At 39.7% G+C, this 16,330-nt stretch overlaps 1 long non-coding RNA gene across 1 annotated transcript; it reads right to left on the bottom strand.

Annotated features, from left to right (window-relative positions):
* Nucleotides 1–232: 232 nt before the first annotated feature.
* Nucleotides 233–15,556, bottom strand: LOC119699925. Its single transcript, XR_005256599.1, has 4 exons — nt 15,448–15,556; nt 9,991–10,120; nt 853–944; nt 233–514 (listed from the first exon to the last, which is right to left on the bottom strand). It is a non-coding gene; the product is annotated as an uncharacterized LOC119699925 (long non-coding RNA).
* Between the last annotated feature and the right edge of the window lie 774 nt (nt 15,557–16,330).

The following is a 16,330-nucleotide window of genomic DNA, read 5'->3' as shown; positions in this document are numbered from 1 at the left end:
CCTGTACCAGTGAACAAGGCAGCCATCAAACCTGCTAAACGGGCAAGGCTCCAACAGGCTTCAAACTGTGCAGAACCCCAAGAGCAGCACCATCTTCTGCACTGTGAAATCCCTCCCCCATATTGCACAGTGACTGGAATGGAACAGCAAAACCCTTCCACAACAAACCTGTGAATCCCGTAAGACACCTTTAGAACAAGCATTTCCACTGAAGTTGTAGGCACGTAGAAAGGAGAGAACAGGATCTAGCCAGTTGCATTTCTGGTGTGTGATGGAAGGAGGTCTGGTGGGGGAGAGGAGAGAAATCTGACAGCACCATGTGCACAATTCAATTCTCTCTGTTGGTGCCTCCAGCACCACTAATATCAGACAGAAAGGAAAAAACAGCTGTCCTAACCTGTCATCACAGCCATCTCCAAATCGTGCTCTGGGCTTCCTCACAGCCTCTTGTTTCCTTGTTGCCATTTTTCTCTTGACTCACAGTCGTACAAGCTACCTCACTTTTCTTCATTCTCTGTCAAGGGCAAGGGAGACTGATAGTTTCCTTTAGGAAAGTCTGCATAGCACATGTTAATATTATTTAAGGTGAGGTCAGAGGGAGATGTTTTACATGTGGAGCAAGAAGCTGTGGTGGCGCTCTGTGAGCTCTCAGCCTTGGGCAAGTGCATTGCACAGGGGCAGACCAGCAGCTACAGAACATCTGCTGCCCCAGCAGCATCAAACAATGCAAGAGAGAGTTTACCAATGGTCCTTTCCACTGAAGTGTATAAGACAGAGACAGACTGGGAGGAGGAAGGAGGAAAAGAAATCAGAGATCTCTTATCTCTGTTGTCTTGTGTGCTTTCTACTTACCATTCATGTCGACAGCTGTATCTCCTTTGGTGTGCTTTCCCAAAAGAAGGCTCTGCTGGAGCTACTCTGCCAGCTTGCTAGTTTCATCATAGCTGCCAAAATACATTCCAGAGCCATGACGTGGAGGAGCAGTTAGACTAAGGGGAACAGATACAACAAAAGGCAGAAGAGGATGCCATTGGAAAGTGGTAGGAAAAAAAAAGGAACACATGATTCTAAGCAAAATCAAGTGAAATAGAGGAAGGGTACTAAACAGTAGAAAGAAGACTGAAAAATACTGTTGTTTAGCTAGCACAGTGGCATGTTCACATCAGGAAGGATGCTCTGAGACCTAAGGCATGGAACAAAGAGTAAAGATCTGTGGGTTCAGCTTTCATCTCTGACAGGTTTTCCCATCTCATCTGACCAGAGATATCCATCTCCCTGGTTTTGGTTCTGTGGCTGCAGAACACCCTTCACTTCTTGGTCCTGCTCTCTTAATGGAGACCCTTCAGCAGAAGAACTGGCTCTGAAACTATGAGGGTAGATTGCTTTATGGCAATGGCCGTGCCATTGCTGTCAGAGAAGTGGAAGGCAGAAAGCTGCAGGCCATGTTCACTGTTTGCCACAAGCCTCATGTGTAGGCATGTTGTGTAGGCATGTTGTCTAGGACAGCTGTGGGACAGCACAAAAAGTGAAAAACTTCAGACCTACCGCAAGTTCTGGGGTTAACTCCAGGGTTCATTTTCTCACTCTTTGAAACTCCTTTTTGTCTAAACAGGAGTATCCAGCCACTCCTTAGATGGACACTGAGGTCTCATATCCATTGTGTGCTACAGAAAACAACCTAAGAGATGAGATAGTCCCCAGAAAGGACCAGTCCCTCAGTCCCTTTTCCATAGGCTTTTTCTGTCACTTCAAGTTGTCTATGCACACAGTGTACACAAGAGCTTTTTTTGCCACCTTTCTGAGCCTCTCAGCTAGCAAGCACTGCACTCACAAAATATTTGTTATTTACAACTAACAGAGAGCCAGAAATAAAGGCTGAACTGGAAAGTGGACAGCAAAGGATAGTATTTTGTTACAAAAAAATGTGCACCTAGCTCAAAAGCTGACTTCTTATACTGAAGAATTTACCACACAGAATTTTCTCACAGGTCATAGTTATTAGCAAAAACTATGTAGGTATCACCACAGAAAAAAAAAAAAAAAAAAAAAAAAAGAAAAAAAGAAAAAGCCACCACCCCTTGTTCTATTCTTGTCAAGAAAAAGGCACTTGCCAAGAAGCCAAAGTGTGGTGTTTCTTCACAGCACAGATCTGTTCAGCCAGCACAACCTGACCCGGCCAAGCCCAGCTTCCTCCCTCAACCTGCCATTTTCCAATAGTTAAACATCTCTGTGGCTGTATAACGGACTCCTTCCAATAAAAGAGGGCCTAGCACTGATCATGATATTCCATATGCAGCTTGACAAGTGCTAAATAGAGGAGAGCAACAATTTCCTTTGACTTCCTAGATGTGCCCTAAAACACATTATCGGTCTTTACTTTCAGCTCACAAGAAGTCTTAAATGGTACTTCAAAACATGCCAGTATCTAGCTACCTCCTGCTTTTTCCAGTATATATTTCTCTTCTCTTTCTGGGGTAGTTTGTTTGGTTTTTGTTGGTTTGGTTGGGTGTTTTTTTTTTTGGTGGTTTGGGGTTTTTTGTTTGTTTTTTTCCTAGTATGTTTTTGTTTGTTTGTTTGGGGTTTTGGTGGGGTTTTTTTAGTTTTTTTGTTGTTGTTTGGGGGGGTTGTTTGTTTTTGGTTTTTTGTTGTTTTTCTTCTTTTTCAGTTGGTTCTTCTTTGGTAGTACTTACACCAGTTTCCCCTACTAATACCATTCTGAGGCTAAATCTTTTTGGAAAAATTCAGTCAAAATGATACAGAGATTTCTGAACTGACAAGCAGAAATACATTATTCCAACCAATCTGAAAAATTTTGACAGGTTCTGCTTAGGGTCAAAAAAATACTTTTTCCTATTCGTATGAAAGTCTGGTGGCCTAAAATATATCAAAATGTCACAGTTCATACACACTCTGACAAAATCTAGCAAGCAAAATCTCTGAGGGTTCTCTCTGAAGTGGACACACTTCATTTTCTTGCAGAGTTTAGCACTCCCTGGGCTGCACAGCTCTAGACCAGATGGATACGACTGCCATGTAGATCCATGTAGTAGTGGCTTCAGGTGAGGGTGGGTTTGCATTACTCTGGCAGATTCCATTTTGAGAAAATCACTTGGGAAAACCTCTCTTTGCAGGCCCAGAGAAAAAAAACAAAACAGAAAGCCATGAACTCAATTGGAGGAGTTGTATGAGAGAAAGTTTGTCATTTAGAGATAAGATAAAAAATAGTTAAGTAAATTTAAATATAGTTAGGAAAAGTTTATTTTTATTGACAGACCTATGCAATTCCTTAGTCATATTCTGACAGATGCAGCTGATTGTCAGGCTTGGCTGGTAGCAAATGCTTCTGCATCTTTTTTGTAAACAACTATTTTTTCAGACTGCTTACAGCAGCAAGAGACAAGCCCATCTTCGACTGGAAACATAAAATGTTTATCCACCACCTGCTAGGAAGGCTTTTGTTACTTGAAATTTGTCTTTTGAGCTCTGTGGAAAGCAAGCATGTCTTCTAAATGTATTTTCAAATAATGAAGCAGTTTTGATGCCTTAAAACATGTTTTCTTCAAAATAAATAACAGATTTTATCACTTGAATTGACTTTTAAATGCTTGTAAAAAGGTTCAGGATGAAGCACCCCAGAGAGAATAAGTCTCTCAATTCCCAGAAAGCCAGGCTGTAAATCCCTTACTGTCAATTGCAAACAGCAACTCACATGCATAACCCTGTGAGCACTGGTAAGAGCAATTCTTCACTGATGGGAATTAAGCTTCCATTTTTATAGCTCAGCATAGCACAAAATGGTCACCATCAGTGGGTGTTCCTTATGATATTCTCCAAAGTGAGTGTCAAATATCCTTCTGGAAAGGTCTCTCAAGGAAATCCAAAAAAACCAAATCACCAGAAGTCACCATTGACTGCAGCAAAAGTTAGGTGCCCTTTTGATGGAAAAACATATATTGATAAAAGGCTGCACTGGCAATTTTATCTTACAGCCTGGAACCAAACACCACACACTATACAGGCAACATAAAACAGTCAGCAGCAATTAATGCTGGTCAGGGTTGACTTGGGCTGAAGGTGAGCCTGGCACTGTGGGAACAGGGCACTCTCAGCTCTCAGCTACTAAACCCCAGCAGCTATTGTCATCTATAATGGGAGCCTGGCTGTGGACAATTTGAAAGATAAATAATGGCATATCAGCAAGCATTTATCAACAACAACATCATTAAAACACTGGGAAGGGACATTTTTTAGAAGTCTTCATCAGCTCTAAGAGAATTCGTCCCTGCATACTGGCAGTGCTATTAAAAAGAATAGATCAATGGATTTTAGAGCAAGAGAACATTGCTAGCAATTGTCTGACCTAAATATACAAAATCACATCCACATAAAATACTTTAAAAATAATGCCACTAAGGTCAAATAATGCAGCATTCAAAATTCTCAAAATGGCAGTACTAATGTTGTCTGCATGACCTTAACTCAGCAACCCTTAATTCAGGCTCCTCAGCATGCTGCAGAGAATGGACAAGCCTCCTTAAATAGGTAGCTAATCAGCTGCTACTTTTGCCCTTGTATCTCAGAGCAGCAGCTAAGGCGGGCACAAAAATCCAGCCGCAGGACTGCCTGTCATTTCGCAGGTCATTACAGCCCCAGAGCAAGGCTCTCAGCGACCCCAGGCTGTGGCACTCACAGGGCATTCAGAAACACTATATCAAGGCCGAGACTGAAGGAATGGGAAAAGCATAGGCCTGATATTCAGAGTCCTTTTGAAACCTGTCTGCCATTTTAAGAGTCTAACTCCAAAATCTAGAAGCTCTGCATCACCACTTTTAGTTGTGCCTGCAGTCCTTTACAGGTACGAAAATACCTGCTTCTAGTTGTACACAAAAGAGCTTATGTCCAAGCAATGCTACATTTCTCAGGAGCAATCTCATAACTACACTCCAAAAGAAATCCCATACCTAACTATTTTCTGACCTCAGTAGTCTGCTGTGGTAATATACTCATCACCAAGTACAAAGGCCAGAGGGAGAGGTGGTGCCACCCCTCTCCTTTATCACTCTTTAACACTGGTCATGATGTTCACATCAGACTGAATAGCTCTGGGTTTCAAAGTATTCTTTCCTCAGATGGGTTTGTGTACATCTTTGGGCAATATTCTCATTCCGTTAAATAAGCATTTTTGTGAGCAGCCACACATATCACCAGCAGGACTACCCACCACAACAGCCTTTCACACCACAGTGTCAGCAGAACTCACCTTTGTTTCCACAGCATCTGACTCAAAACAGGCTCATATGTTCTGTCAAGAGCACATATTTCAGATGCAATTAAGCAAATACTAAACCAGGCAAAGGGAGTCCACTTTGAATCATCCAGTATCCCCCAGGATAACGTAGCCTGGACCCAGAAAGCAGAGTGTCATAGCTCAGAGGAAGGACAAAAAGAACGCACTTCTGTAGAAGTAAGACAAGTAGCAAACTTCTGGTTCTTTAAGTCAGCTTTGGTAATTGAAACATTTCATATATGAACTTGATACCTCCCAAGAATCCATCCCTACAGCACAACACAGGGCCACGCAGAGCCACCCCAGCCGCAAACCTGCCATTTCCAAACGGGAAAACAAATACACAAGAAACACCAATTGCAGTTCTGGATCCAGGTGCTGGCAAAGCCAGCAGATCAAAGGCTCTGCCTTTCCTTAGGCTGGAAGCTGCCAGAAATCTCTATTCTGGCACTCCTTCCCAGCCCATGGATCTAGACAAGGCAGATCAATTTTTTTTCAACCACAGGGAGAGTTACACCAGCATTCTCGCAAAGACATGAGATTTCCTGCCTTGCCACCTGGTTTCTGACTGTATTCATGAAATCTAATCCTCCAAGCTGCTGTGCTGAGGAGGATGGGATTTGTGAAGACTTTGAAGACCCTGGGCAGGTAATTCCTGAGGTAATTCTGAAAGCAAAACAAAGTGACAGTCTGCTTCCTGATCCGTTTTTCTAGGAAAATTACATTTTACGGCCAATTCTGTCCTTACACACTGACTATAAAATTAACTTATTAGCTGACTCAACTCCATTTTATGTGAAGGATTGGGAAGGATTGCCTCCAGCCCTTGTCCCTTTAACTCTAATTATCAAGTGTATACCAGATTAAATTCAGAATGAAGTAGCCGGGTCAGGCAATCTACTTAAAGTTTAATGGAAGTTAATGATTCATTGATCAAACTCATTTATGTCTAATTAAACCCTTCCTGCATTAGAAAAGACAAGGGGGAAATTTTGTAATGCACCTCACTCCCCTTCACATGGTGGATTTACTGCAGAACTCCATGGAAAATTCACAGCATCTGCCTTTCGTGAGTGCATGGTTTGGCAACAGCCCTGTGGATTTAAAAGTATAATTATCTTGGATGACTTCAGCAAATGGATGGGGTTTACACAATGCTGGCACACACAATAGCAGCATCCAGCTGCACACAGCCAGACTGAAAACTGAGCTTGTACGCACCAGCACCGGCACAATGGTGGAGTCCGGGGAGTGTAACAATAACCAGGCCTGCATGTGGATCTCAAGTGTGAGCCCCACTGGAATAAGGCAGCAGTGATGTTTAGCCTGAGACAGGGAGAAAATCTTCCTATTGCATGTGGATGCACCTCAGTCTCTGCTCATGTTTTGAAACTGGCAAAGGAGCCAAGCATCTAAATCATGGCACAGGCAGTGTTCAGCATTCACACATAACCAAGAGTGACAGGCAACCCACTGCAATGCTCAGGATTTATTCCTTCCTCCACTGACTGTCCCCTCTTACTAAGCACTTTCTAGACATCATCTTGTATATAAAGATGCGATCACACTACAACACCCCTACTGAGGGGCTATCCACCAGAACATGACTTTTGTCACAATTATTCAAGGCAGTATAATTAGCAGGAATACCATGCCCTACTTATATATTTATGACTTTGTTATATAGATTAAAAATTTATAGCATTCATGCTAAGAGTGAAACATTTTTTTACAATCTCAGGCTGCCAGGGTACAGAAGGAATGCTTCATTTTTTCTTCATAACTGAAGTTATTGGTCCTTCACATGTTAGATAGGACTACACGGTCTTTAAAATTATGCTTTTCAAGCCTTTTTAGATGTATAGATCCATAAGATGGTATAGTGATATAAATTACTCTGAAGAAGTAAAATTAAATGCCCTGTAATAATTTTCCTTCTTCAGTAGTCTACATCCCTATCCCTCCTCAAGTGTCTGACTAACACAAGATAAAACTAACTGGCCTTGCAATTAGTTGAATAGTTTAAAGGGGTTTGTGTTGGAGCCAGTGGTTTGCATGTGATTGCAGGATACTCCTTTTGTTATCTCCCATATTATTCTAGTTCTGTGGTATTTTGCAAATCTCTATGGATGTCTAATGATAACTTGTTGACCTATTCCTTCTGCTTCCTGCTTGTTAAGTCACAGTGGAGTGATAGGTTTGATAGTTGATAGGTTTCACTGCCTTCAAAATGACATTCTTACTAAATTCCTGATGGTCCAATATAGCTGTCCTTTAAGGTCCTTTAAGTAAACAAGAATTTTCACTTATTGGGATGTTAATATGAATGGTTGGTTATATATTAAATAGATACCAACTCCAAATTAACATCTCACTTGTCCTAAAGAACCAAAGAACCTGACCAGCTGTAGTTCATGAAAGTCTATTAGAAGCAGCAGCATACTTTGATCTTTTGGTCTTTTTTGCCTGTAACTCTTTCCACCATCCTTTCCAGCCCTGGCACACCAGAAAAACGTGGCATTCTACACTCTGCTAAGTTGCAGATGAAACAGGCCTTCAGTAGCATTTCTTCTCATTTCCAAAATGATTTCCCATATATGTATATATAACGGTTTGGTTTTTGACAATTTTCTTTTACAAATCCTTAACAGTTTTAACTCAGTTTAACAGTGGTGAGTGGCTGTTGTTTTATGGCATTAACGCATGGCTCAATTTCTATTTTACAGTAAATTGTGCAGACCAGCTATGAATACACTGAGGTTCATTATCTCAAATGGTCCTGTTTGGCACTCCATTTCTGCCCAAATATTTTATTTCTTAATCCATAACTGCTCCAAGAAGTCAGTCAGTTCCCAGAAGTCTACAGAGAACTCTGTAATAATGAGGTTGTTTGTATAATTTACAGTGGAAAGGTTATTTCCATTTTTTTTTTCCCCCGAGGTCTGTTGGGAATGGCTTGTATTTTCATTGTTTCCTTTTGCTATTTGGACTGCATTTAATTTAACTGCAATTAAATGAAATGGCAACTGCGATTTAATTTGGCTGTTACTGCAATTAATTCTATGATCTCTGAAACACTTAGACAAGTTTGACTGGTATATGGCCCCTCCAAGTTTCCAGAGACAGACTTTGATTCCAGATTGGCCATGCATATCCTTTGGGGTGGAAAAAAGGAGTTCTTGGTGACCTAGGCATTATGACCCAACCACCTCTATATGTGCCACTATACACACTCAAATAATCTTGCTATTTCCAGCAACCTTGAAAGACAGATGGGGTTTATCCTATTTTCCAGACCTTTCAGGGAGGATGATGCACATGAGTACTCGTAAATCTTTATTTTGTAGATTTTTTACCAGTTGTTTTCAGTACCTGTCCTATGTCTCACTCATAACTCCTAAACAGCATGAGAATTAGAGGGGGACCACACAAAAAGTTAAAACAAGAACATATGACCAAGAATGAATGACAAAGTAACACAGCCCAGAAAAGTAAAATCAAAAGAGGAATACACAAAATGAGTTGCAGTTGGCAAGGAACATAAAAGGTTTCAAGGAAAAGTCCACTGATTACATCAGAAACATTTCTATACTTTTACTGAATATAAGAGGAAAAAATTAGAAAAAATACATGCACCATATCTTTGGAAGAACAAATAATGTATGACACAGATAAGACTGAAACACTGACCTTTCCATCCTTTTTTTTAGAATGAAACAATGGATAATAAAGGAGAAAGGAACACAAACCAAAATAAGGAAATGACATCTTAGAAGTACCAAGGCAAGATAGGTATTTTCAATATAGCTGGACCTGACAAAGCTCACCCTAAAGAATTTCAGGAACCGGTGAAAGCTATCCCTAACAACTCAGAGGACAAAAGTGTCTCTCAGAAACAGACAAAACCGAAGCAGCACCAGCAGTGTCTGTCTAAAATAACATTCTAATATGTATTAATGGAGTTTTTGCCAGTGCTTAGAAAAATACCAGCAAGAAATATTTAATAGTTACTATGGCCAAGAAGACAATAGGCTAATAAAAAGCAATAATAAAGCAATAATTTGTATTATGCCACTTTAATTTGGTATATGTAGCAGGATTACTGGCCTAGATGATAAAGAGAAAGACACAGATATGACCTTTATATTATCTATCTAAACTTTTTTACATATCTGCATGATATTCTCACATCAGGAAAATACAATTCAAAGGAAATGTCAGTGCATGAATACCTGATTTTAAAACACGCTCACGTCCTAAGTCAGAATTTTCAGTCTCAAGATGGGATTTGGAGGGATCTGCAGTGAATCCAGCACTAGTCAGTATTTTTAATAATGATTTAACATGAAATAAAATTTTATTTAAAGTATTTAGTCCAGTCCCTTGCTGAAAAGTATTGTTAGCATCTCAGATATGAAGTCAGAACCTTTGAGAATCACAGAAACAATTAGAGAAAAATTTAAATTGAAAGGGACCTCAAGAGACCTTTAGTCTAACTTTCTGCACAAAGGATAAGACCAGTTTTCTCAAAAAGGTTTTCAAGCCCTGACTGGCCAAAAACAAGTATGGAGACAGCAGAAACTGCAGTTACAACCTGCCAAAGGCAATCTGTTCCTCTGTCCTCACTTTGAAAAAGTCTTCTCTTATATTCAGGCTCAACTGTTTTTATTTCCACTCACATCCATAGTCTGTCATCCTCTCACCTCTGTGAAGAGTCTGACTCTTTTCTTCTTGATGACTTCCTCATTGGTGTCGAGGGGGACCTGCCAGGTTTCCACAGTAATTCTCCCATTCAAATGCAGTTCTCCTTTCTCTCAATGCTCCCACACAATCCTAATAAGAAAAAATATAATAAAAAAGATATGTGTTTAGATCTGTGAAGAAACAGTTAAATGCACAAATAGAAAATGGGAAATAATTAGTGAAGCAGCAGTGGTTCAAATATTAACAGGCTCTTGCACTATCTTAATATATGTGGTACATGTAACACATTCATTTGCTGTGCTTGGCAGTTGTAAAGCTTTGGTTGAGTTCACCCCAGAGTCCAGACCCGAGGAAACAAAAAATAAGAGAAATGCAGAACACTACAGTAGAAATATCTTTGGATTTAGAAATTTGGCGATATGCACTGTTAGGAAAGACAAAGACATTTTGTCTCTGGAGAGAGAAAGAGAAGGGGGTGAAAGAGAAAGACAATAGCAAAAAGGGCAAGGAAACAGTATTCCAGTCACTCAGTAGGTAAAAGTCTTTCTTCCCATACTAAGGAAAAGAGAGCAGAGATCCCCTGTGCTCACTCTGACCATGTCAAATAGAAATATTTGCAGCCAAAAAATATTAGCCCAGAGGGTATGAAAAAACCTCTAACTATAGTAATAATCAAGTAGTAAATTACACTGCAAAGCAAGGCCACAGATTCTACATCACTACAGCCTTTCAACCAATGGTAGAGAAATATTGGCTCTGTGTCAGATCAGAGAGAAGAAACAGATGATGTCTCCAAGTCCTTTGTATTCAAAGACAGAACATTTCTTAAGTTTCATTGATGCCTCAGACAAATCCCTTTTCTAACTAAAATCAAAGCAACAACACTGCCTTATGAATTATTTTGGGGTCTTAAGGTCATTAAAGGGAGTCAATGAAACGCTGGCAGTGAAAGTTGCAGTAGGGTGCTTCTACAATGTGAATTTTCAGTTTAATTTTCCTTAGAATTTCATTGCAATTCACAGCATCCAATGGCATTGCTTTCTTGTTAACAAAACTTTAATTTGGCTTTGACTGAGTTGTCTTTTGCCTTATCTTGTCAAACCCAGATTACTCATTCAGATTCAACCGTTTATCTACCATTTAGCATTTTGGGCGTTGGAGAATGTTGCTGTATTATTCTTTTTTTTTACATCTGGTACTACTCAAAACTTTACAAAGACTTATGGTTTCTTGTTTATTCAGAGGGTTGGTTTCCTATTTTAAGTATTTTAAGTACATTTGCATCACATTCATATTAAAAATTCTTATTCTTTGCAACAAAAGCTTCTTAAGTAAGAAAATTCTTCTCTTTTCTTTCCAAGACTGCAAGCTTTGGTATGTCTTTTTATCACAGTTACTTCATATGACTTTACATAAAAATTTGTATTTGTACTTCTGCAGATATCTACAGTGTGGCACAGATGATGCTCGCTCATAAAGTATTTGCACTTACGTGATCTTTTGTCTCAGTGGACTGGAATCCCAAACTCTACAAGAGTGGCACCGAGATATTTTCCAGTTCCAGTTTTATTTAACTTTGTTAAAGTTAACCCTTTCCCTACTACAAGCTAAAGACTATTTGCTACACACATAATACTCATTCTCATTTATCTGGTGTATTCTTCTGGGGAATGGCAGGGAAAAAGGTTACTCTTCACGCATTTTATTTCTTTTTGTAAAAACCCCAGTTCTGATAACTGTACCTGTAGAAAGTCAGTTCACTTTACTTTTGGAAACGGCATCCAATGTCTGACTATAAAATGATACATTAAAAAAAAATTATTTTGAGGCTTTATTTCTTGTCCTAAGTGTACTATTCTCTCTCATCAGGTTGTAAGAAATTATCTGACTTTGTCTGTGGACAGCAGCAGTTTTCATCATCTTTGGATGCCTTTTCTAGGGTCCAACCCAAATTTTGCCTCAATATTGGCTATTCGTAAGTTACTTTAAAGCACAATAAACATAATTTTTAAAATAAGCTATAAGTATAGCTTAAGCAAATAAAAAGGCATAGATGTTCTCAGAAAGAGCTGAACTATTAGGAAAAACAAAAAAAAAAGGCAAATTTAAAAAAGCAGCCCTTATGCATTGCAAAAAAGTTTTTCTGGGAAGTTCACATGGTCAGGAACAAAAGAGTAAAGGGATAGAAGTACTCTTTTATTACCCCTTAAGCCTGACACCAATTAATTTCAATCATTCAGAGCAATCAGGACTTAAAAATAGTAGGGCTTCCCTTACTTCCCCTCTATATTAGATGATGTGTAACAAAAATATATAATTTACCTTGTCAAGGTTTACTACCAACTAGAAAAGTACAGACAGACACAAGCACTTTGATTGGTTAAGAGAAACAAAGTGACAAGTGAGACAGTGGAAGAGAGTTACTATTTCATGAACTTCATTGCTAAAAAAGTAAAGTATCTATGAGATGCATATTTTCTAGCAGAACATTAGAAAAAATAAAACAAATTAAAAAAGCAAGATGAACTGTAATCTGTGCCATAGGTTATCTTTGGAGTATGGCTGAATATGAGCCAAGCTGAATCATTTTAATTAAGGTGTGGAGCACAACTCATAGGCAATGTTGAGTAAAATAGATATCGGTAATTTTAACAAGGCAGTATTGAAATGTAAAAATAATATATATCCCTTAAAATATTTTTTTTCTTCTTTGAGGAAATTTAAGCAGCTATGAATATTCATAAACTGTCACATTTAATAGAAATCATCATGTTATTTCATGAACACTAGGCCCAGCAAAGTCTGTCTTCCTACAAGTTGTGTATTTTTTAACCCAGGCCACTTCCTACCCTCAATACTAAACTACACCTTCGGTCTGCTACAAAACTTAGACTAAAAGTAGGAAGCTAGAGACTCCAATGCCTGTTTTAACAAAGCTCTGCAAAACTGACTGAAAGGGTCCACTTATTTCTAGGGTCAGAAAAGCAGCAAAATTCCATAATCTGATTTCCTAGAAGAAACTGTGTATAATTGAGAAGGTTCCAAAACTCTCACCCCTTTATTGCTGTCTTCCTCCCTGAGTGACTGCAGTAAATCAAATATGCACCTTGACCAGTAAGGCAAATAAGGAAATGCATAGCACAGTTATCAGTCCAAGGCTCAGCCTGGATCTTGTTGAACTTTGCAGGGCTGGGAGCCAGGAACTGCTTTCGCAGGAATGCACTTGTTACTCCTTCAGCCCAGAAGTCCTTGCCAACCACTGTCTTTTTTTCTAAACCACTGCCTCAATGTCATACACATTCCTTAAAAATTCTTACTACAGTCGGACAAAAACACGGTTTAAGTATATTACTAGTTTGTTTTAGTTTAAGTCCTGTGGCTTTAGTAACCAAATTTTAAAGGTGAACTATTACACCTCTATTAAAACCATCTAGCTTCAAAAGATTTAGTGACACATAAGAAGTTAGCCTACTCTTTTGGAAAATCTATATCATCTGCAGCTCCTAAATTTCTGAAGTATTTTGAAAGATTCCATAGGTTTCAAGCAAAGGTGTTGCCACAATAAATAATCATCCATATATATTATGATTTTGAACCAATTAATATTGGCTACATGGAATAAAAAAATGGCAACTGAGTGTTGATAACCAGCTGTACTTTATTATGACATTGTAAGGCTCAAGACAATATTAAAATTGGATAGCTAAAATTCACAGAAAAAACACTGAGTCACACATTAATTATGACTGAATTCATCCTGTCCCTGTTGTATCTACAGCCATATGAACAAAGGCTAAAAGGCCCAGTCTGCTTTCCCACAAAGTTTCTGGATCTAGCAATTTGCTTTCGTCAGATATGTGAGCAAGAGGTAACGGAGAGTTGCCCTTCCATGACACAAAAAATCATAGATGGCCATAGCCAATGACAAGCAGGTAACTATCACCCTGCTAACTCTCTAATAACTCTTTGTAATTCCCTTTAGAGACATGGTATTTATAGCTTTTAACATAGAAAATGAAGAATAAAAGTTCTTGTGCAAATTTTCAGCTAAGCAAAATCACAGAATGGTCCAGACCTGATTTTATTGCAGCCAAGCATCTAACATGACCAGAAATATTGCAGCCAAATCAAATCTCTTTCAAGGGATTGCAGCACGCTGTACTGTCGTCATGAAGCTGCGGGTGTGAGAAGTGTGGGGCATACTAAGATGGAAAGCATATGAATAGAAAACACATTTCATGGAAAAGCTTTGTCAGGGGAGATTAAGATAACTGTTTCTGACATTAAAAAGTAGCATTTAAGTTTCAAGGCCCCATATGAATTTAGAATAAGTTTTTGCTACAACAGTGAGAAAACTTCCTTTTACAGTCTTACAGTTGCACCATCTTGGGAATGACATTCAGTCTTTCTAGATAAACATTACTGAACAATATTCAAGTTTTGTTAGTTTTATTTTGTTCAATAAAGATTTCCTGCAAAATTCTAGCACATTTTAAAATCTTCAGCACTAAGTATGAGCAATCTTTAAACTACCACTACTTCCAGAGTGAGCTTACACCAGCTGTTTTCAGCTGGAGAACAGATTGCCATAAAGTGTTCTACAGTGCTCTGAATCTTGAAAGTGAGCAGAAGGTAATCATTCTCCCCTGTCCTTTCTATTCCCAGAAAAAAGGCTGGAGACAAGGGGAAATAGGAAAAAAAGAACTGCAGTAGGGAGGGGGAAAAATCTGCATGTAGCTATCAAAAGGAGACAAGAGAAATCAAGAAGAGGCATTTGTCCAGTAAAAGAAAGGATTCCTACCTAACTGATGCTGGGCAAAATGATGGTAGGGGGGAAAAAAAGATAATAAGTTATTAGCTTTATAAAAAAATTCAGTTCCCAACTTGAAGGAAATTCTTCAAGAAAATGCCTACATTGTACGTGACAATTTAGTGAACAGGTGCCCACCCTCACCAGAGAGATCAAATTCATTTTAGAAATCAGAGCCTTTTAAGAAGGAAGACCACTCCTGATAATATGATTTACACACACACACACACACACACAGTTCCCAAATAAGTCCATATAGGGCTCAAAGATCCTGAGCTACAGGCCACAGTATGTGAGTCAGCTCACAAAGGAGGCCACTGCCGGCATATTGTGCTAACTCATCCAGTCCTCATGGATTTGCAACTCACAAAACCCAGCAAAACTGAAAAGGCCAATTCACATTTTTTCATGTCATGATTTAGGAATGACACTCCCCAGCTTAGTGCCTCTCCCTTACCCCACTTCCCCTGAGAATGCCCCAAACTAGATACTATTCTCTTGCACTCCCCCACTCCCCTTTCCCCTTTCTGTGCTGGGATTGGAGTTTGCGGGGGTGTCGTGTCCTTGGGCCAGTCCCGTCAGGTCCCTTTGCTGGGTGTCCCTCGGCCAACCTTCCGCCCAAGCCTGGATAACGTTGATGTCTCACCAGAAAAAAAGAGCAGGAAGGCTTCTTGCTTGCTAAGTCCGGAGGAGTTTATTCCAAGGGAAGAAATATAAGGAAGCAGGGATACAACTCTCACCGAAGGGCAGCAGAGGCAAAAAAGCCCCGACCGCGCGTGGGGTTCGGGTATATAACCAAGAGGAAAGGGGTGGAGTTTGGGGAGGAGTCAGGGTGGGGTGACATAACACAGGCCAATGGGAAGGAGGGAAGGGAGTGGTTTTGGGCAGGGGACCAATGGGAGACAGAGAACTACAGAACTTTCTGGAACGGGGGAGTGGGGGGCAGGTGAGTGACATACTGATTGACATGCGGGGACTGCCTTATACACATGTTGTCTCCCAAGGCATTCCCGAAGCCTCTCTCCACCCACCTCCCACAGGAGTTGAGAATCAGAGGTACAAAAAGGTGTTACCGGTCAAGATAAGAACAATTAATTTACTGGAAACAGCAATGAGATAAGAAAATGAGCAGTAACAGCTATAATAATAATAACAAAACATGTAAGTCACAGATTTACACATAAAACTCATGACGAATACCAAACATCCCATCACACCATGCTTTCTCCTGACCAGAAAAGGAATGCCTCTCCTCCAAGAAGACAGTCCCTTTTCCCCACCACTGGCAATGGCATAGGATGGTATAGAATAACATTACAGTCTTGGATGTGCTCACATGTCACAGTGTACTGCAGCCTAGGAAAAATTCTAAAAGGAAATTAGGATCCTTGGGCTCAAGTGATCCAGTGGACTCAGCCTCCCTGTCAGCTAGGACTAGAGGTGGTCGCCACCACACCCAGCTACTGTAAAAAATTAACTCTGTTCTGGCCAGAACTAAGACACCAACAAAACAAGCTTCCTCAGTGGCA

The sequence above is a fragment of the Motacilla alba genome, chromosome 3, assembly GCF_015832195.1.
Source record: "Motacilla alba alba isolate MOTALB_02 chromosome 3, Motacilla_alba_V1.0_pri, whole genome shotgun sequence".
In the NCBI taxonomy this organism is placed as follows: domain Eukaryota; kingdom Metazoa; phylum Chordata; class Aves; order Passeriformes; family Motacillidae; genus Motacilla; species Motacilla alba.
Note: the sequence above shows the minus strand (reverse complement) of the source record. Positions and strands in the feature narration are given on the sequence as shown.